At 37.1% G+C, this 21,728-nt stretch overlaps 1 long non-coding RNA gene across 2 annotated transcripts in view; it reads left to right on the top strand.

Annotated features, from left to right (window-relative positions):
* Window positions 1–19,380, top strand: part of LOC140684024 (uncharacterized) — a 72,642-nt gene extending 53,262 nt beyond the window's left edge. For both annotated transcript variants that reach the window (XR_012055857.1, XR_012055858.1), the window contains exons 3-4: window positions 7,478–7,594; window positions 14,732–19,380. This is a non-coding gene — a long non-coding RNA (uncharacterized lncRNA). The remainder of the gene's footprint in view (window positions 1–7,477; window positions 7,595–14,731) is intronic.
* The last annotated feature ends 2,348 nt before the right edge of the window (window positions 19,381–21,728 follow it).

Below are 21,728 nucleotides of genomic sequence, written 5' to 3'. Positions count from 1 at the left end.
TTTAACTGAGCCCACAGCCTCTGCAGGGAATCTGCCTTGGTGCCCCAGTTCTACACCACCACACTGCAGCTGCTGTGGGGCTGAGGTGTAACACAGAGTTCCTGCTGAAAATCGTGGCACGTTCTGAAAAAGAGCAATGGGATTAAATTAACTAACAAATTTAGGAATTATGGGAAAAGTGTATACTATTTATTTAGGAAGGGCCTCCATCTGTGTTTCAAAGTTATGGTAAAAATCAGATTTCTTGGGTTCCTAGATTTATTTATAGATTTTTTTTTTTTGGTCATCTGGTTTTGTTTGTTCTGCAAACATTTATTACTCTCCCAAGTAATTTTTCAACCTATTAAGCTGTTTAATTTTGAGAGAATAAAGGTTTTTCAAGCCTCCCAGAGGTTTGAATTGCTTTCAATTTTCAATAGTTGTCCTGAGGGAAGACATTTTGTCAGTAATAAAAATTTGGGGAGGGAAAAAAAGTGGAATTTGAGTAGATCTGTTTGGTTCTGCTAGATAAGTTATTAAAAAAAATTGTGTCTCACATTCATGGCTGTTTCTTGTTCCTTACTAGGTTTTGGGGGGAGATGGGATGGGGATGGGAGAGCAGTATGAAGATTTCAGAGGATCTGGAGAAAGGTCTTAATATTGCAAATGTGACAGAGAAACATACTGGAATGCATAGGAGAGAAGTAGAGTTACTGTAGAGAGGGACATGGGATAAAAGAATGTAAGTCATAAATCTATAGAAAGAAGTTTGTTAGCCATACCACTTGTGAAAGAAGCAATTTAAATGCAGACATTTTCTGGAGTTTCAGATATTTCAGATATTGAAAAGGGTTTTCTATTAATTCAACACTTGATGGTTTTCTCCCATTGGAGAAGGGTTTCCCTGCATTAGATTTGACACCTTTATTTTTATCTTTTTTTCAGAATCAGAACCGAGCAGCTCTATGCCACACGCACATTTTTCTATTACAGGCAAACCCCAGGAAGCTCATTAAGTTTTCTTTATGGATCCTATGCCCTGCTGGAGCCATGCCTAAGTGGAGTGTTTGACTGTCAGTGATTAGATGCCATGAGGGTATATATACTTCAGAAAACACCAGAGCTGGCATATAGAAACAGACAAGCACAACAGCACAGCAGAGGGTGAGATGTTCAGCAGGCATTTCACTTGCATAAACAGTAACACAAAGTTCCTGATGTTGGCTTCCACCTTTCATAGCCAAATTGTGCCTGAAAGAGCTTCTGTGCAACCACAGAATATTACAGAGATCCTCAATTCAAGGAAATTGTGGAGGTTAAAGATGAGTAGGCTACTACTAGTTAAAAATTTTGCTGTTCATAACTCTCTTTTGAGTGCTTTGGTGCAAAATACTTTGAAAGAAAATATCCTTGTGGGAAATGGGACATTGGTGGAATATTTGATGGGTTACTGGTGGGAAGTAATCTTTTTGTTTAAGTACTCAGCTTTAACGTGATGTTTATCCTAAAGATGTTAAGTGACAGACCAGAAGAGTGGCAACAGATTGGCTACTCCTGTCAGCTCTTATTGTGAGTTTACATTAGTTCTTGTGTCAGTGATCTTGAGGAACTCATGCTCTTATCAAGGTAATCTTGGATAGTAGCCTAGTAAAAGTGCTACTGAGAAATAATCTTTTCCTTCTTCCTTTATTACTTTCCCTTTTCCCAAAATTTCTGGTTGTCTGTTAAAATTCTCAAACTGTTTCTTTCATAACCAGTCATCCTTTCTATTTTAGATCTTCCCACTGTTTTCTGTAGCCAAACTTCTGTAGTATCATTATGCAGTTTTTGTTGCATTTGGGTGGGTGGGTTGATCTTTCACAATAAAATTTCCAACACTTATAAAAAAAAAAACGATCAGGCCATATGGTGCACACACACATGCACTTAAAGATGTTACCAGGCAGGGCCCACAAAGGTGTTTATACCACCTGTGTTTGAAATGCCAACACATTGCAGCTCTGCTATTGAACAGCACTCTAGCCCTGCCATAAGTCAGTGCATGCTGCTACCTGTATCAGCCTGACTTAGAAATAATAATGCTTTTGAAACATCCATCCTCCTTGTTTAAATGGTTTAGAATGGTTGAAGTTGTGCTAGACAAATAAAAGACAATAATTTTTCTGAAGTTTTGCCACCTTCATGATTTTGGCAGGGGCTCAACCTGCTGGTGGTTGTGTTGGTGATGGGTGGGAGCAGCGGGATGCCCTCAGTGGACAGAGGACAGAGCAGGGAAGCTCTGCCTTGGCCTCTCCTGTCCTGTCCTCTCCTCTCCTCTGCTCTCCTCTCCTCTCTTCAGGTCAGTCCCAGGCATGGTCAGCACCTCTGCCACCCCACAGCCCAGAGCACAACTTGGCTTCTCCCTCTAAGTTAGAACAACCACCATCTGCTCTAATTTCTCTTGGCAGAAAGAGCTCCCTGGAGGCTCTCCTCTGTTGCTGAATACTTGGTGTTAGTCAGAGATGCTGCTTAAGATACTCTCTGTCCCTGTATCAAGGACAGGGAGTAAGTTGCATAAAGCACTTTGCTCAGGGGGCTGTTAAAGGCACCTTGATGTCTCTAATGGACTAGAGCAGTGCATGAGGCATTAATCCGAGGACAGGAATGATCCCACTCCTTCTCTCAAGAAATATTAGTATCTCACAGACCACGGTTTCACTTTCGTGCAGCACTTCACAAGCCAACTTCAGGACTTGTGTCTCAGGGACAGTAAAGGATAAGAGCTTCAGTGAGGCAATATATTTGCTTCTAGGAAGAATATCTTCTGTCAGTTCTCATTTTCTCCTTGCTCTTGAGCTTGCCAAGGATCAGTTCTGGTGAGATCTGAAGGGAATTGTCACGAGAGGTCACTGTGACAGGACTCCCTAAGAAGGTCTCAGAGGGCCTCTGATAAGAGATAGGGGAACATTTTTTACTTTCTCTGACAGCTTCTACAAAACAACAAACTCTTCTTCACCAACCCCCAGTAATAACCCGCATACAAGGTATAATTTTGCAAGGTGGTATATTTTTTTCCATACCTGAAACAAAATTAGAGACAAAACAGTACTGAGTATACAGCATAGGTTATCTCCATGGCAATATATCATAACCTTAGGAAACTACTTGGTCTAAAATAAGTATGTTAACCCTTTGGTTATTTGTCTAACTAGATGCAAAAGAGACTCCAGAATTTCTCTAATCAGCTAATTTGTTAGTGTTACTTTTGTTGGTTTGTTTGGTTGGTTGGTTTTCTTTTTTGAAAAGAAAATTATTTTTCCCTACCCTCTCTTTTCTGATCTTTTAATTTCTAGTAATTTATTTTCATCCCAACTTGTATTACGTTCTGGCTTTCAAATATAAGTGAAATTGCAATTCTCAGCTTCTATATGAGACAACTCTCCTGACAGACACCAAATACCTTAGAGGTGCAGAAGGTGGGAGCACTGAGCACATCTGTTTTCCCTTAGGCTGTCTTTCAGTGACTCCTGTGCTGTTCTAGTTTGTCCCTGGCCTGCTAATATATGGTTAGAAACTGAGAGAATAAGTGAACTCACGATGCATAAAAATTTACTGGTATTCTGGGGTTTTTATGTTATTTGTTTTTAACACTGTTGCCAGTGTTGGTTTCCAAAAAAAATCCCCAGAAAAATGTGTTACCTATTACATTTCCACTTCAAGGAAAGGGTGTAGAGAGGTTCTTAAGACACGGGTTCATCATCAAAGTACAAAGCACAAAAAAAAAAAAATGAAAGCAAACTTGCAAGAGAATGGCAGAGATGCTGGTTGAAAAGGAGGTCAGCATCCCTCCCAAACCCCAGCTGTCACCAGCCCTCCATCAGGCCAGCCAGGGCCGTGTTTGCTAGAGCCTGGAGAACTTCCAAGGATGAGTTTGCACTGCCTCTCAGGATAACCCTTCCAGCCCTGCTCCCCCATCACAACAACAAGCTTTTTCCTCTCCAATCCACCCAGAGAAGAGCAGGGCTGCATTTTGTTTGTAGACTCTACAGCCAAACCAACACAGCTGCCTCTCCCTCCTTGCAAACCCTCTATTGTAAGGCTGGTGCTGTCTCATAGCCTTCTGCTGGATTTTCTCAGAATTCTCAGCATCCCTCTCAAGCTGGAGGGATCAAACCTCGGTGTTTCGGGCGAACCTCAGCAAGCACTGAGTTAAAGGGTATAATAAATGACCTGCTGGCTGCTCTCCTCCCAACACGTGCGTCTAGTTCTCCTTGTTGCTGTGGGAGCACAATTTGCAGCTCTTTTCCAACAATCCACAGTGACTGTCAGAGTGTTTCCAGGCTCTGCAGCCTGGCTTCCAGCCTGTACTGACACACAAGGTTATTCTGCTCTAGGTGCAGAACTCCTTGCTTTTGTTGGTTGAACTTGAGTTGATCTGATTCCGAAGCTTTTCAAGGTCCTTTTGGACTGACTGGGTAAAACTCTCTGCTCAGATGTTGAGCCTCTGAAATGTGTTAAATTTCAGACTTAGCTGGTTTGACCACATTTAATTAAGTTTATCAGAAGAGTGAGTCTCTTCATTGTTATTACAGACACAAAGAGCAGTTAATTTCTTTCCCATTTCTAAAAAAAAATGTGAAGAAGAATGTGCTGCTAAGATCTGTGCCTGCTCTTGACCCATGTGCTCTAACTTGCCTTAACATCTATTCTGTTTACTCCCAAATGCCTGAGTTTTATCTTCCTTATTTGCTGTAATGAAATTAATCCAGAACAGACCAATCCAAAAAGGTTTCAGCTAGTCCAGTTAAAAAAAGGCATTCTGGATTCTGGCTGGCATATTCCAAGCGTTACTGGTTTTGTATTTGAATAGTGTATTTGTATATGAATAGTGTATTTCAGAATCATCTTAAGCATCAGCATTTTTTAAAGGACAGCATCAAATTCTGCTAGCAATTATTGCATTTTATTTCATTAATCAGCACAAAGCTGTTCTTCAAATTAAAAAAAACTCAGCAGTAAGATCAGGAGGGTTTTTTTTATTATATTTATTGACTTAAAAGGTCTATTTCTTGTTTTACTTCACCACTGAATCATTTCAAAATCACTGGAGGCAAAGGTGTTGCACTAGTATAAAATCAATAAGAAAGGAGTTAAAAGGCCATACTTTCCACATGCAGTGAATGAGGAATGAAAGAGAGGTTTATAGTATCATAAACCTTGGAACTGTGTCTGGTAATTATCCCTGCTATGGCCTGCCAGGGAAATGACCACCATCTGTTGCTACCCACCAGTGCCCTGAAAATACAATCAGGCTGTGAGCACTCCCTGGAACTAGCAGCAAACTAATCCTCTCCACTTCAGCTCTTTGAATTACGTGTAATTACGTGTAAGATACAGGCTCAGTCCACACGGATTTTTCAGACTTTGGAGTTGTGAAGATTGAAGTAAATGACATTTCTCCTATGCTCACTGTTCAGCTTTCCCCTCTGTATCTGTATTTCATAGCTTTTGTTTTTAACTTGCTGGCAAAAAAAAGCAAAAAAAAAAGGCTACCCGCTGAGATTTGGGGGTGTTCTCTCTGGTTTGTGCATTTAGAAATGATACTTTTCTTCACACAGCAGCTTTGAGCTAAAGTTAATCTTTTTCCTTATGAAACTGAGATAAAACTGCGTTTAAAATAAAGGAAATGTTTTAAGGTTCTGAGGGAGTTTCAGTAATACACACATCTCAGTAAAGAATATACAGGAACTAGACCATGGTAAGACAAAGTGTGATAAAGAAATCTGCTGAAATGAGAGAATTGAAAGTAGGTAGAAATAGAATGGCAAAGTTAGATTAGAAGAAGGAGGAGATAAAATAGAAAGGGAGAGAATCTATAAAGAATACTGGGCAACCTTGATTCTAATTTGGCTGCCTCTACTTGCTTCTAACTTTCAATGCAATAATAAGGGCTGTCTTCATAGAAATTTTTTACTTTTAGTAAAAAAATAAGGAGAATTGAAAAAATATTCTAGTTCTTAGCAAGCTCCTATTTAGTGCTTCCCAGTACATAAAAGAAATACCAATGTGTTCAATCAACGGCTTCAAAAACCAGAGAAATATGGCATTAGAAACTAAAAAATGGGAAAATGAATAAGGCAGAAAGGAAGGAAGGAAGCAGCAGAAGGTTTCTGCTTTATTTGCTCTCCCCCATTTTAGATGGATTAAAGAATTATTAAAAATTAAAATGCAAAATCACTCTCAGACAAACTAAGTGAGAATGGCTACAGCTGAACTGGATAATATCTAGGTCCCAGAGGACCCAATTCCTCTTCATCTGTTTTTTGGCTACGATATAAAGGGTCTCTGAACCACTTGGAGTGGTCTGCAGCAGTAATAATGTATTCCTTAGAGCTATGCCACTTACAGCCAGAATGCAGGACGAGAGAGGCAAAGCCACAGGAGAGGCTTTTTTCTCCTGTTAGATTAAGCACTTTGGCTCCTCTGAATGAAAACAAGTCTATGGCAGTATTAGATACCAATTAATGGTGAAAATAGGCTGTGTCATAAGGGGCATTTCCCTAGAGATAGCCATTACAAATTTTGGCCAGTGTTTGGAGACAAAAGCGATGCAAGGCTCAAGCTGAACTCGACTAAATTGTGGAATGTGTTGGTAAAATCAGGGTTGTGAATATTTTAGAAGAATGCTGTAACATATTCTTCATTTAATTGTGAAAGCACCATTAGGGATTCAGGTGGAAAATGTTACATTAATATACGATGGTTTTACAAGGAAAAATAAATCCACAGGCCATGGAGGCAATAATAGGTACTGAACGCATAATTTCCAGTCCATGACACAGAAACCCCTGGTCCATATGTAAATAGGGTGGAAGATTAAAGTTTATCACACAAAACTAATACAGTTGTCTATATTAGACTCCCATGTGTAAGCTTGGAAGAGTGGAAACTTCCCTAACTCCCTTTCCTGCCTCCCTGGGTGCGTGGGTGGGTGTTAGTCAAACCTCCCAGTGCCTGCTGTGGAAAATACAGCTGCTCCTATGGAAGGATAAAAAGGAAATAGAGCACCATGGTTGTTTCCAGCAGTGGGAACCACAGGGCACAGTACAAGATACTCTCAATGGTATTGGTCTTCTGAGACAGCTGTTATGGCTAAGAGTTGTTTTTTTCACCCTCTGAGTCTTAATTGTCAAGTCCATGTTTTCCTTGCAATTATAAAATAATAAAGGAACCTCGCAGTCCTTCTATGCAGTCATTGTGAGGTTGTAGTCCCAACTCTCATCTTGCAATATTTTATTTCAGCTTAATTTCCTTCTCTCCGGTGATATTGCTCCCAATTTACATTGAAATAGGACTTTCTGAACTATCTGTATGGATAATGCATAGATGCAAATTCAGCTAAATGTATATTAAGCAATTTACTGTAAGTGCTGCAGTAGATACAAGGATGAAGGTGGAACCTATCATGAATAAATGACAGGTCACTGAAACATGCTTTTGTTTCTATCTTTGCCCATAGTGAATGAAGAATGGCACTATCCATCCTGTGAAGACAAAGGTGCATTATAGCACATTTATCTTTATCCCACTTCAGTAAAAAAAACTGTGATAAAGATAAAGGTCCTAACCTCACAAGGTATGTAAATGACAAATGTGGTATAATATTTCCTTTCTCTGTGTGTTTTTTTCCTTTGATAATGTTGTTAGCTCGAGATCTCTGCCACAATATTACTGAGTATGTTTTATTGGAATATAAGTTGGCACACTAACCTTTATAAATAAATACATTCAAATGAAAACGTTGTCATTCTCTTTGTGTGCCTACCAAATGAACAGCATCTTGACAATGTTATTTGATATGCTGGAACCTAATGGTATTTCTTGTTCAGAATCTGTAGCCATTCGACTTGAAAACAAACAATTAAAATAAATTATACCCTTTGTGTCTGCAAACTAAGGAGAAGAACAAAAGTAGCTGCACAGGAGGGAGGTTAATACATGGATATCTCTTGAAAGTATTATGAAGACCTCAGAGGGATTCCTACATGTGCCTGACTGCAATGATTTATGTCAGGAATCCCATGTCAGACTGTTAAGTTTAGCAAACAGGATTCCCAGAAATAGATTTTCAGAAAAATCTGGTTCCCCAGGGGTACTGTGCTCTTCCCAATTATTTGAACACTCAGAGAGACTTTGGCCCTTTTTCTTCTCTAGTCATGTATGTATGTGCATCTCTGCACGTAACTGTTGGGTTTGCTTATTTCTGGTGTTTTTCTGCTTACATGGGGTTGCACTTGATACCATGACAGAGACTTTGTGATTTTTACCACGGCTGCCAGCCACTCCTGTAGGTGCCTGTGTGGAAGTGTGCATGTTTTTCTGATGGTGATAAGTGCCTCACAGCTGTTGTTTCATCCTCAAAGCTCCTTTTAGTTGTCTTCCTTGTGTTACCTTTTATCAGCGCTCAGTGGAAGCTTCCCAGAGTCTCAAAACTTTAGGTCCCAATATTATTAATGCTGAAGGCTTTGGTATTTAGGGCCTTCTGCTGTGCTGAATATATAATGACAATGAAATTCCTACAGTGGGGAAATCAATATCAAAACCCCAAAACTCTCAGCTTGCAGCCAGGCATCCTCTTTAGTCTTTTCCTTCTGTTTCAATATCTGTCTGGAGGTGCTTTCCACTTCAGAGGAAGAAGGCAGCTGATGTGATGCATGAGTTGGAATGGGGAGAGGATTTTAACAAGGAAAGCAGCATGAGCCAAGTGGCCTTTTCTGTATTTTGTGGCCTTGTTTTGTCCTGACATATCTGTCGCCCTGTTCTTTTGAGAGCTTTAAAGTTCTTGTAAAAATTTTCTATGCCTTCTAATGTTTACGCATTTCTACTCAATTTTCTCCCACTGTTCATATAAACGATTGGTTTGCATCCTCTTTGTGGGTAGAGAGAATTGATGGGTTGTTAGTTTGGCCAGTGTGGTTGGAGAGGTGGCAACTTCACCCTCCAATCCACTGCCACTTTTGCTATTCTATATTATAGTGGAGTCAGAAAATAAAATTCTCTCTCTTTGGGTTCTTTTCTTTCCCCTGTTACATCTAGCATCTATCCTGGGCAGCTCACTGGGGTGTTTGTAGGCACGACATGCACCCTAAAAATCTTCTATCACCCTCCTAAAGGCTTGACCCCTTTGCAGGTCTGTGTATAACCATAAAAATCAGTCTCTGGCAGCTGGTAAATAAGTGGACTTAAATGACTTATCACCACCTGAAAAGGAGAAAACTGGAGGGACCAGGTCAAGAAGGTTTACACACTTGCCTCCCCACTCTCCAAAGTCTATCAGTGGCTGTGCCAGCTCCAGCAGCCAAACCTGTCCCCACTCTCGTTACCTGAATGCCTGAACAGAAGATTATGTCCCCTAGGATGCCTGGAACCCAGCCTAGATCAAGAGCAGAAAGTTAATTTGCTGTTGGCCTGAATGCTTTAGATGATCTAGGTTTCTCTGAATAAGGCTGGTTAAGAAGAAACCTCTTTTTCTACCTTTGTCCTCCTTCTGTCCCAGATACTTTCTCAAGAGATCCTACATAAGATCATACACAAGAAGTAGAATAATAAAAAGCCAGAGAACTCAAGGAAAGTTTTCACAGGGGGAAAAAAAAGTTAATTCAGATTCAAAATGTGAGACACTTTGGCTGTGTCTTGATTCTTTTGGAAATCCCTTATTTTCTCTAAACTAATGGTTAAAAATTACTTTTTTTTTTGGCATTAAAAAGGGAGATAGCATTTTAGATTTAGTTCTCCGTAGGGAGAACCATTGTTAGCTTGAACTTGTATAAAACTCTTTTTTTTTTGATGCAAGTTTCATAGTTTTGGGTACATCAATGAAGACTATCACACTCAGCAGATGTATCTATCTGCCTCCTAGGGCTCTAAGGAGACCAAGAATACTTCTGTGGTTCAGTTAAAAGACTAAAAGTCAGAAGATCTGGGGACAGATTCAAGACTTCTCTGAATTAATCTTAGCTATTTATGACTTCAGAATAAGTAACTCAATTTACATCAGCTCAAGACTTTGTGCTTTACAGTTTCTTCTCATCTATTTCTAATTCAAAGAGGGAAAAAAAAAAAAAAAACATGTAAGAAGTCCAACAAATTACTTAACTCCTCCACCACAATTTTCTATTTCATAAAATAATAATAATATGATGATGATGATAATTGCAAATGTTATCTGAGTAGTGGTGCCAACAATGGAATTAGTAAATTTTCAGAATGTGTGAATATTTCTCTGGAAATACGATGCTTTATGCAAATAATGTCTAGAAATACCTGATGAGGAAATGGCATAAACTAGCATTTTAATTTTAGAAGCCAAGTCTGTTTGCCTGTATTTTCAACCAATCTAGATCACAACTCTTTGAGGATGGGTACCTTGGTCTGGTTTCTGTAGAGCTCCAGTCACAATGATAGCAAATTTAAATAGAAATGCTGAGCCACTGGTGTCACTAGAGTGTGTTTAAAGCACAGTTCACTGCCTTTGGTATTTCTTGGTGTCTATGCATCTCTGTAGAAATCAAAGGTTATTTCAGTCCTGAAAACGGCGCTTGTGTTATTTTGTTGTGTTGAGCTTTTTATGCAGTTCAGTAGCTAAAAGAGGTTAGAGAGATGTCAATTCTGGAAAGAAAAAGCTGAGACCATCCATTTGGTGTCACTTAGGACCTATTACAGAAGAATAATTTAGTCATTTAGAATTTTAGATCAAAGTATAAATAGTCTAAAGCTACACTGCATCCCAGAGGTGAGGACATGGAGGCTATTTGTAGTCATAATACCAGATGTTTAGTCATTGCTGTAAGTCCAACTACAAAAACTGAAAGCAAAAGGAGAGCTGCTAATTGGGGGTATTTGGAGTCGTGTCACAGGTGAAAGATGATCTAATATGCTGCTTCATAGCCCAGTGCAATAGTGAAATTAGCACATGTCTATTATCACTGCTTGCAACTCTGCAGGACACTAATGGAAATAGCTTAATCTTTTCAAGCTCTGCTGAAAGGAGAAATGTAGGATTTAACCTGTGTTCCTGAGTTTTCCCTCCTCTCTTATTCCTGGCCAAAATCTTGCCACACAGCAGATTTTTATTATTTGGTAATAATAAATTGCCTGGACTGTAAATTTAATAAATAACTGTAGAGATTAGGGACCTGATCATCCATTTCTAGAGGCAGTGGTAGGGATCCATTGTGTTAATGGTTAGAAAGAGGAAAGGGTGCAGTCCTAAAATTCCCTCTCTTGAACCAGTTTCAGGGAGCTGTCTTTCCAAAGCAGTGAAAGCAAACACATTAATTATACATTTCCATTATGACAGAGCCAACATCAGCAGTGACTAAAACATAATTTGTTTAGGTGACAGTGCAGGCTGTTCTCTGATCAAGTTTTGTTTCCCAGAGGGAGGCATCAGTCTTAAATTACACAGCAAGCAGGCAAGAGAAAGGAAGCAAACAATAAAACACTTCCCAGAGGAAAAAAATAGGAAAAAAAAAATGTCTCTCAATGTCTTATTAAATAAATAAATCTACATTTTTGTCAATTAAAAAAAATCAGCAATGGGGTACAGCTTTAATTAAAGGAAGTGCTTTTTTCTGTGGGGCTTCATAAGATTGCATTTTAAATTTCCAGCGATGAGTTGCTTTTAATGCAAGAGGAACTTTATCATTGCAAGGAAAGAAAAGATGACAGAAAGAAAAACCCTTGGAAAGTGCTGACAAGAGGGAAACATTTGAGATATTTTACTTGTCTTACTGTAATGAATAAAGATAAAGTAATTTGGATTTCTCTAGTAAGGTATGCACAAAAACCAGAACTGTTATCTATCAAAATATTTAATTTTACAGAAACACAGATATATATATATATATATGTATGTATGTATGTATGTGTATATATATATATGTATGTATGTATGTGTATATATCTATATGTATATATATATACACATTAATATTTATGTGCAATTAAAGCTGGGCATGTATCTTTTTGGGGAAATATATCTTTATGTTTTGATCTACAACTCAGTTTAAAGCTATCAAGCATAAGTCTAATTTTACTTTATCTTCAGTTTCAGTGGATTTATTATTTTGCATAAACCTCTGTACATATTTTAGGACATTACCAAATCAAAGATCCCGATGGGTGTTTTTTGTTATTTACTTTTAATTTTTGATTGCTATAAAGAATCAATGGTTGTAGTTTTTATTGTAATTTGACTTTTAATATCATATTCCCTGACTGCTTCAACCTCTGCATTTGGCATGAATAAAGCAAAAAGTAAATATGAGCCTAATTTCTGATTGTCACCAGCCCTTTCAGGAGAAACTACAGAACCTAGGAGTAGGTTCATGTTGAACATGCAATTCCCCCTCCAGTGGTAGTTTCTGTCAGCATCAGATGAATGAACAAAGCAAAAAGTGCAAGTCATTTACCCCATGCATGGCAAATAGTCCTTTGAAACACTTACTGTGCAAAATTAGATTCTCTCTAGTACAAGCAAAAAATCTAGGTGTCATGAAAATGATTACAGAGAATTCTGTGCGAGCTTAGAAGTTTTGATTTAATTGAGGTAGTTAATATTTTTTCTCTCTAAAGAAAAGATGCTTCTGACCACTTGAACTTTCCAAGCAATTAGATCCTAAAGAAAACCTCTGCCTGATATCTGAAAGGAAATGAAAGCAGCATGGTCTCCTTACTGCAGGCTTAAACTAGTGTAGTTTGGCTTATAATTTAAACATTTAGGCATGCTTCAATTACAAAATCAACTTTACTGTACTATTATTTGTAACCTTATAATACAGTGATCTGAGAGCATGTATCTCTATCGATCTGTCATTCCTAAAAGGCCAAAAGGAATGATGGAAACCCAGATGAAATGCTGCATAAAGGCATGAAAATGTTAAGAAAGTGGTTTGGGAACAAATTATCTCAATCTTTGACATGTGTTCTCGGTTTCATTGCTCTTAGCTGAAATAAGGAGCAAAGGATTAATATGAAGACTGGCTGACCTGATGTCCCACAATTACATCACCTGCAGTCAGAATTTTGTGCTCATTACTGAAGTGGCAAAGGCTGCAAAACTCACTGATCTATTATTGGAGTAGCTAATGCTGGGGGGAGGTGTCCAGGTTATACTATACATGGACACTCTCTTCTGGATATTCAACTCAAAAATAGGTCAATTGCTTAGAAAATTATCTGCATCCCCTCTACTACACACATACCTCTGAAGCATTAATTTAAATAATAACTGGATTTGCCTATCTGTATGTAAATTGGCTTTCTGATGGCACATCTACAGCTCCTGAAGATGTTGATCTTTGTGCCTGCCTGCAACTTATAATTTTCACCGGAAATGGACAGCTAAGAAAAAGCTTTTTATTCATGCCTGACCTATCCAAACCATCCTTGAAAGACTTTTGCAAAGGCAGAAAACCATAGTCAGAGTGGTTTGGGTTGGAAGGGACCCAAATGGGCATGCCATGGGCAGGGACACCTTCCACTAGATCAGGTTTCTCAGGGCTCCATCCAACTTGGCCTTGAACACTTCCAGGGAAGGGGCATCCACAGCTCCTCTAGGCAACCTGTGCCAATGTCTTATCACCCTCACAGTGAAGAATTTCTTACTAATATCTACTCTAAACCTGTCCTCTTTCTCAGTTATGCACCCTTACCTAAACGAATTGTGAAGAATATTCCAAAATAAAAGGCCTGGATGGAATTAACTACAAAAAAGATGAAAATTCAGATCAGACATCAAATATAGCAATTCAAGACCAACTTTAAATATTTCTAATTAGGAACCATTCTTGTGGCCCTTATGAAATGTTCAAGTTATTAAAAATCCTGTTAAGAATTCACTCCAAGGTGCATGAGAGTTAAACACGACGACTGTATGGTCTCACTCTGATTGTCTCTTAATTTGGTTGGGCTAGAGAATTCAGCATTTTGGGAGGCAAGAAACTGTTCAAAGGATCATGAGTGCAAAATCACAACTTCAGAGATTGAGGCCAGCCTGCTGGAGCAGCTAGAGAGGAAGTTCCTGTGTCATTTGGATCATTTTTGCTTAGTTTATTAAAAAAAATGCAACAAAAAACAAACCTTCTTATCTCATTTTTCTGTATGCATAATGCTTCATAGGACTTGTTATGCTGTGGTAGTTTAGAATTAAACCAAAAAGAATCAGGCAACCTGAAGTAGTGTGTTCAGTTTTTTGATGTTGGAAGCTGTGAAATTAATTGGGTTTTGAAATATTTTCTGTATTTTCAGATTTTGTTTGTGAGAAGTGAATATTCCTAAAGAGACTTTTGCATCTTTAGCTTTTTTCCCCTCAAAAACCAGTTATTTAATGATAATATTTTATGTGACATTTTACATTCTGTTTGAAAAGCCATCTTTTATTTAACAACGTTCTGGCAATATTTTCAAAATAATTTACCTAAAGTCTTTGTTGCTTATTCAGTCTGTTAAAATATCATGCAGGCTTCATAAATAGGGACACTAAGAAGATCTTTGAAAGTTCAAAAATACATTTTATGCAATAACAGCTGTAATAGAGATGCACTTGGGGAATGTTTTTTCTCCAGTGCCCTGTGCTTATGCAGATTTTATAACCTTAAGAAAAGATCCCAAGGTAATCCACAGAGGTAAGGTTATTTTCCTTCTCATAAACATGGTACAAAAGACCATCTATTCTTATTTACTGAAATCACTGAATATTCTTTTTTTTCAGTTTCTTCCAGTTGCAGATGAAAGCTGGGCAGCAGGAAAAGCCTTCCTACTGTTTTCATCCTGTAGACACCAGGGCTCCCTGGAAGATGCCAGACTGAAATGGTTTGGATGTGAAAAGAGATATTTGGTTATTATCCAGATGTAGCCAGCCATTATCTAAATTGTTCTTTTTTTGGGGGTAGAATGAAGGCTGGTATCAGTAATTTCCTTTCCAAGCCCACTGAAGTGGACTGAGTTTTGGACTAAACACTGTTGTGAGCAGATTGGAGACCCAGATAAAAGGAATTAAGAAGAGAGGTTGTTCTGGCTGTTCATCTCTTCTTTGGGTGTATTTGAAATTTGGAAGTCTGCTGCTCCAGATTGTCTGCTTGTTTCCCAGGCATAGTCATTCTTAAGTCTCCTTTTAACTTGCTCTCCTCAGCAGGATTTCTTCTGGTTGCTAATTGCCAGCAGTGAATAATCTACAGAGGTAAATAGATGGGGAAGAAAAGGTTTCCAAATTGAAGTGGCTGAAAGAATTTCAGACACGGGGGGTGTCTGAAAAAAAAAGCAAAAAAAGCTTTTGGCATTTTATTTCTTTATCCTTTTGTTACAATAAGGAAAAGATCTTTTTCTGCTAATTCTGTTGACAATGATCTGGCAACTTGAGAAACATTTCTGCAGTCTCATGGTCCTTGCTCCATAAATAGGCAAGAGATCAATAGTTGAATAATAGCTGAAAATAATTGTTTGAAATAGTTGAAAATAAACATAGAAACTACAGCTTCTAGCTTCATGTTGAAGACTGTGTATTAGCATTTTTTCCCAGCTCTGATTCACAGTCTAACTTAAGTAGAATGGCTCGCAGTCCCTATTGTTGTGGACCACAAGGACATATGTTTTACAGCTTCATTTCATTTTCCCTTCTGACTATGCTAAATAACAGCTCTCTTCAATGTAGATTGATAGATCTTAAAAAGTAATTGTAGACAAGAAGTCATCTGCTGGGAGAATTTCTAACAGCTACTGCAGTTATCTGGTTTTGGCCCACTCCGTGGCAATACCAATATATCTATTAACTGAAGTCACAGGCCAAATCGCTACTGTTCTAAATGAAAACAGCATTTGGCTGTACTGGCCTGGCAGGCTTACTCTGGGCCACAGCATTAAAAAAAATATACTGAATTTTACAGAGTAAAATGGAGGTAAATTGATGATACAGGTGCTTTTAGAGAATTGTCTAGGTCATCACATTTTCTGCATTTCCAATGAGTTGTTACGTGTATATGGATCAATATTTCTCTTGAAAGAAGAATACAAGCTGCACTTACTGAGGAGACTTGGAGCAACATTGGTTTAAACCAGGCTCCTTGTTTAAAGTTGTAAGACAGGAGTCCTGAATGGATCCTCAGAAGAATATGGAATAAAGGATATATGTACTATTCTACTGTATGCAATACTCTTAAAAGCATTATCAATTGAGTTGAGTCAGGTCTCATTGCATTTTTAAAATGAATTCAAGAAGGAACTGCAGGAATGACTTGAAGTTCAAAATATCTGCTTTTCAGCAGGAAAGTAAAGAAATGTGAAGAAGAACACTCTTCTAGTACCTACTAAAGGTTTTTGCTAATTTTTCAACTATCACTCACGAGCAATTTTAGAGATAGAAAGTTGAAGGAGTTTCAGACCAAAACCAGAATATGTTTATTGATTACTGTAACAACTGTTGGGGATATTTCAGTTGAGGTCTTCGAATGAGCTCTTAGAGGCCTTGTCTCAGCTAAACTAGACATGGTAGATTGTGTGCAAGGTTCACAGGAAGCCAATTTCTGACATTCAGAACTTTCTGTGCTTTTCTCAGCAAAGTTGTGAAGGTTTTCCCACACACTGTCCATGTTCCAATCTTCAGAGTTTTTCCATGATTCTGTAATGATGTGCTTATAGCACATGACCCTTAAATCATAAGGAAACTCAAGACTATCTCAAAAAAAGAAGAGTAATGCTGGTAATTTCTCCAAGATTTTGGTATAAGAATGCCAAATTGTATTAAAAATGCGGTACATGTTCCATAATACAAATGTCCTAGACCATTTTAATGCAAAATAAGTTTTAATTCTATTTTATCTAGGTTGCCAAAGCAAAGACAAAGAATAAGCACAGTAAGATGTAAGATGCACTTCTATATACTCAAAAGTGAACTAGAAAGAACACCTAAATAAAGGAATTATTTATAGAAAGCAGAATTTGCAGAGAAATGCCAAGAGATGTCAAAACTGATTGAAACATGAAGACTTGATAGTGCTGAAATTCATAGTCTGACTGCCTGCATGTCTGACAGAATTTGTGCACAATGCTTCTTTTTCTTCAGCTGCTACCTTTGGCTATCAGTGAAGGCAGATGAGAATTTAGGAATCATTTGTTACCTCTGCTTCCCTCCCCTTTCCTGCACAATGTGTACTATTAACCAGTCGGATGCAATTGAAATTATAGAACTAATGCAGCTCATGGAAATGCCATTCTCTTCATTTAGTGAAAAAAAGGGCAGTTTCAAATGGATTTCAAAATGATTAAATTAGACAAGTGTCCTATGCAAAGATGGATTTTAATTATGATGCTGAATAATGATTGCTTTCTCATCAATTTATAACTTCTACCACCAAAAAAATCAGGCAGAGAAGTAGCACTGGGTGGGAATGATATACAACAAATTCTATTCTCCTGTCAGGGTATGTGAATACAATGTCTTTGTCCTGAAAGCTTTGAAGTTACACTATTATAAAAATGTATAATAAAAAGAGAATTAGATCCAGGTAGTTTTTTCATTATAGCCATAGATTAATCATTGTTCTGTGACAGTGGCCACACAACTTCAGTGTAACTGAGGCATATTATATAAGAAGGCTTGCAAATAAAAAAACTGTGCTGATAATATAAATAATATCTTAATGCATTATTAGGTTTTTATCTCTTGTATTATTCTGATTTTACAAAATGGCAAAATGATCTATACAACAGTTAACTGACCTATTTAAAGTATCTTCAGACACACATCTGAAACCAGATCTCTGATCATCTTACCCTGATGTCTGCATAAAGACCAATAAAATTACTTTCTTTTCTACCAAAAGAAAAATAAATAGGCTTTGCACAATGATATCTTACATGGCTCCATATAAAAGCTTTGTCAGATGTAACACTGTAGGGATTCTCCCTTATTCAGGACCCATTAAAATCCAAATCATCCCAGAGATTTACATGAAAGTAAGATACATGCCTTGTTCTTGTTGTCCTGAAAACTTCAGAGTAAACCTGTCTTAAATAAGTTCAGAAATTACTCTTATTCTACAGTTTTAATTTACATGTAGTGCTCTTAGAGAGATACAGAAATTTAAGCAGAGAATGTATTAGGAAGTATTCATCTGAATTTCATTACCATACATTTCAAACTGGTATTTTCAAAGAATATCAGTTATCTATTCATAACCACTTGTTAGGGTGCAAAAGTACATTCTTATTATAAAAGCAAATTTTGGAGTTACATGTTAAAATTGCAAAAGAGATTTTTCTTCTGATTTGGTGAAAACAGAAGAGAAACACTTCAATAGCTGAAAAATAATCAGAAATCCTTTCCAGTTTCAAGACTGAGATATGTAATCAATTTTATGTTTCTTTAATTATGTTTCATAGCATAACCTTCTGCTGACAGACTACTCAAGGCTTATGTCAATCAGAATAATAGGTTGCACACGTTATTGATTTAACTATCACTTTGAGGAGCTGATCTTATGGTTTTAGTAGACTTTTTAACAGTTCCTTTTTGGACAAGCTTATTCTACAGATCTAAACAAATATAGAGCATGTTCTCTTGAGATGTGCAATCATTTTACCTTCTTTTTAGCCGTCAATGATAATCAATTAAAATAATGGACTATTCAAGCAGACACTCAGAGACATTTTGTTGGGCACATGAAAGATAGAAAAGTATGAGTTAAGAAAGATCATGTATATGAGACAGTTTTACAGAGCCATTTTATCTAACAAGTGATCCCTTAAAGCTTTTCTGTAGAATTTTTTGCTGCAAAAATTATGGATTTTGTTTCTTTAATTCAGTTTCCATACATGCCCAGAACTTAAAACTCTACCAAGTTCTTTATGGTACAAACTTCATCAGACCTCACAGAAAATAGCTTTCTTTTAACTTTTGTGTAAACTGTCTTAGTTAATGTTTAAAAGTAATTTCTTTTATGTTCAAATAATAATTCAGTGCTCAATAAATTAGAAACAGTGAGACTTTGCTTTCAGTGCATTTTCTCTGTCGCCTCTGCTTTTAACCTCTTCCAGCTGTGGGCTCTTAAATGGCATTTCAATTTCTGCATTATGGATTCGTGATCCTTACCTCTGGGTTGGTGTGCTCTGAACCAAAGGGACAAAGAATCCAGAGGAATGACACCAAGCTGATAAAAACTCTGCTTCTGTGATTGTGGCAGGGTTTCTTCCAGAAGGGGCAGCTTTTACCTGTCTTTTCTCTCTCATTTGAAAGTTCTGGGCGGTTTAGATAGGTGAGGTAAAGGCGAATATTTTTCATTTTTTCTCCATGTTTCTGAAGATTAATGCTCTTCATGGTCTTTGCTTCTTCTTCTTCTTCTTCTTCTTCTTCTTCTTCTTCTTCTTCTTCTTCTTCTTCTTCTTCTTCTTTTCTTCTTCTTTTCTTCTTCTTCTCCTTCTTCCTTCTTCCTTCTTCTTCCTTCTTCTTCCTTCTTCCTTCTTCTTTCTTCTTCCTTCTCCCTTCTTCTTCCTTCTTCCTTCTTTTTCCTTCTTCCTTTTTCTCCTTCTTCTTCTTTCTTCTTCTTAATAGAATAGAATAATAATGGAGTTTCTGCTTCCTAACTTTGTAGTACAAATTGGTGAATAATCAGAGATTTTTCAGTGTTACCTTTAGAGAATCAAGGAACTACCTTCAAAAATCTCCAATACAGGTAAGTAATTTGCTTTGTCTTCCCCATAAATCATTCTTTTTTAGAATATAAAATTAAAGACTTTTCTTGACATTTATCTACTTTTACCTAGAAAAAGAGAAACAAAACTGAAAGGCACTTCTTTTATGTTTGCTGTACTAAAACTTCACATGTCTAAGTTCGATGCATACAAACTTTACCTTAGTTTAAAATAAAAATAATGAAAGGAAGATAAAGAAAATACAAAGCTTTCCTGGGAAGTGTTCTGGAATTGAATTTACCTCTTTGCACTCAGGCTAAGAAGCTGATGAAATATCAAATAGAGGATGTCTGCCTCATCTATTGAATATAAAGCTCTTGACAATCAGAATTATCTCATGTGATCATCTGTAGATTTGGTTTGAACCATATCAACAGAATTATTGAAAAAAACTACAGATGCAAAAAACCCTCTAAATTTTACCTTGCACTATTTTTCCTTTATACCTACTGCTTCTCCTGTTTTACAGCAGTAGTGGTACTACAGGAAAGAGTTTGGCAAAAGTCACAGGATCTGAAAAGCTGTATTCAACCCACTGCAACATGTCTTATCCCTTATAAACACCTTATAGTTCAAGAGATTATCTTATGGTTTGATCCTTGTAACAGGCTTTGTTTAAGGGGTACTGATCAGCTCAGAAGAATGAAATTATTCTCTGGCTACTAGAAATACTGTGGCCTATCATACAATGATATATTTATATAAATTAATTACATCTCAGTAGCTTTATCATTTGCTTTTCCTTATAGCCATATACAAGCAGACTTTCGGATATTTTGGCTCCCCTATTAAAAAAAGTATGGTTTCTTAAAAATGCATTTCCATATGGTATTGCAAGCTTTTTGAACAGATCTGTTTTCACAGCGATTTTGTTGAAAAGAAATCAAAACAAATACTGAAAGCAGAGCACCAAAATAGGTCCATGTACTTGACAACTGAGAAGATAGTGAAGATCTGTGAAATGTATCGGGGTAGTAATCGCTATTTAAATTATTTTGCTTCTTTATAGTTGTCTTCTACAACTGTAAAAATATTATGATAACTAGGCAAGGTAAAAGTTGGGCTAAGAATGTGCTCTTTTCTTTTCCTTTAGTCGTTTCATGGGTGTAATACATTCTAAAGAACAGGCAGAACATTTTGTTTATACAATTATGCTTATTTTAATAACTTGTTCTCCTATTTTAGACCTGTTCAGTACAAAAGCAGACTTGTAAAATACAGATTTTTTTTTTTTTTTTAAGGCTCAATAATGGAAAAGTTACAGCTTGCAGGATCAATGGTTTCCTGTGAAAAAAGCTAAGGGATGAAAAATTGGAGAGCAAGACAGGTAAAAAAAAAATGAGCTAGTCAGGTAGGGATGTGGTCTTGGAATATTTTAATTAATAAGAGTTTTCCAGTTCATGGAGCAATGTAATAATGAAATGGTTGTTCATGGGTACTTATTTCTGTCATGCTTTTTTTTTTTTTTTTCCATTGAACAGAATTTTTAATTAGCTCTGTAGGCTTTGCAGGATTTGTAGAGGCCCTACAATGTCCATACAATGATGCCTTCAGGATATCCAGGTCATTATTTTACATTTAGAGGCTTTTATTCACGTTTTGGCAACATTCACAATAAAGTTTCTGATGACATCTTCTACAGAAGCACTAGTTTCTAAATCTGAGAGTTTTATGGATCCCAAGCACGGCTAGAACATAAGGAGAACCACAAATCTGAAATTCTGCAAGTCACAGTGAGCTTTATGAAGAATTAAATTGATACCAATTATATGCCAACCTATATACCAATTTTCAGTGCAAAGTATTTTATGCTGCTTCAGAGATTTACAAGGAAATTTTACTTTATCTACCTTTTGTTAAGGACACTGTAATCACAAGTAATATTAAAACTGAATATGGGGTTACAGTTGAGGATAAATGATGTCTGCAAGAATTGAGACTGGTGTTTTAAAATTATGTTTGGGGTCAGGTGGAGTGGAAAGTCAGTGCCTTCCTGCTTGCTTCTGTTCTTTTTGGATACTCAT

The sequence above is a fragment of the Taeniopygia guttata genome, chromosome 4 (assembly GCF_048771995.1).
Source record: "Taeniopygia guttata chromosome 4, bTaeGut7.mat, whole genome shotgun sequence".
NCBI classification, from domain to species: Eukaryota; Metazoa; Chordata; class Aves; order Passeriformes; family Estrildidae; genus Taeniopygia; species Taeniopygia guttata.
This window is presented reverse-complemented; position numbering and strand designations above follow the sequence as displayed.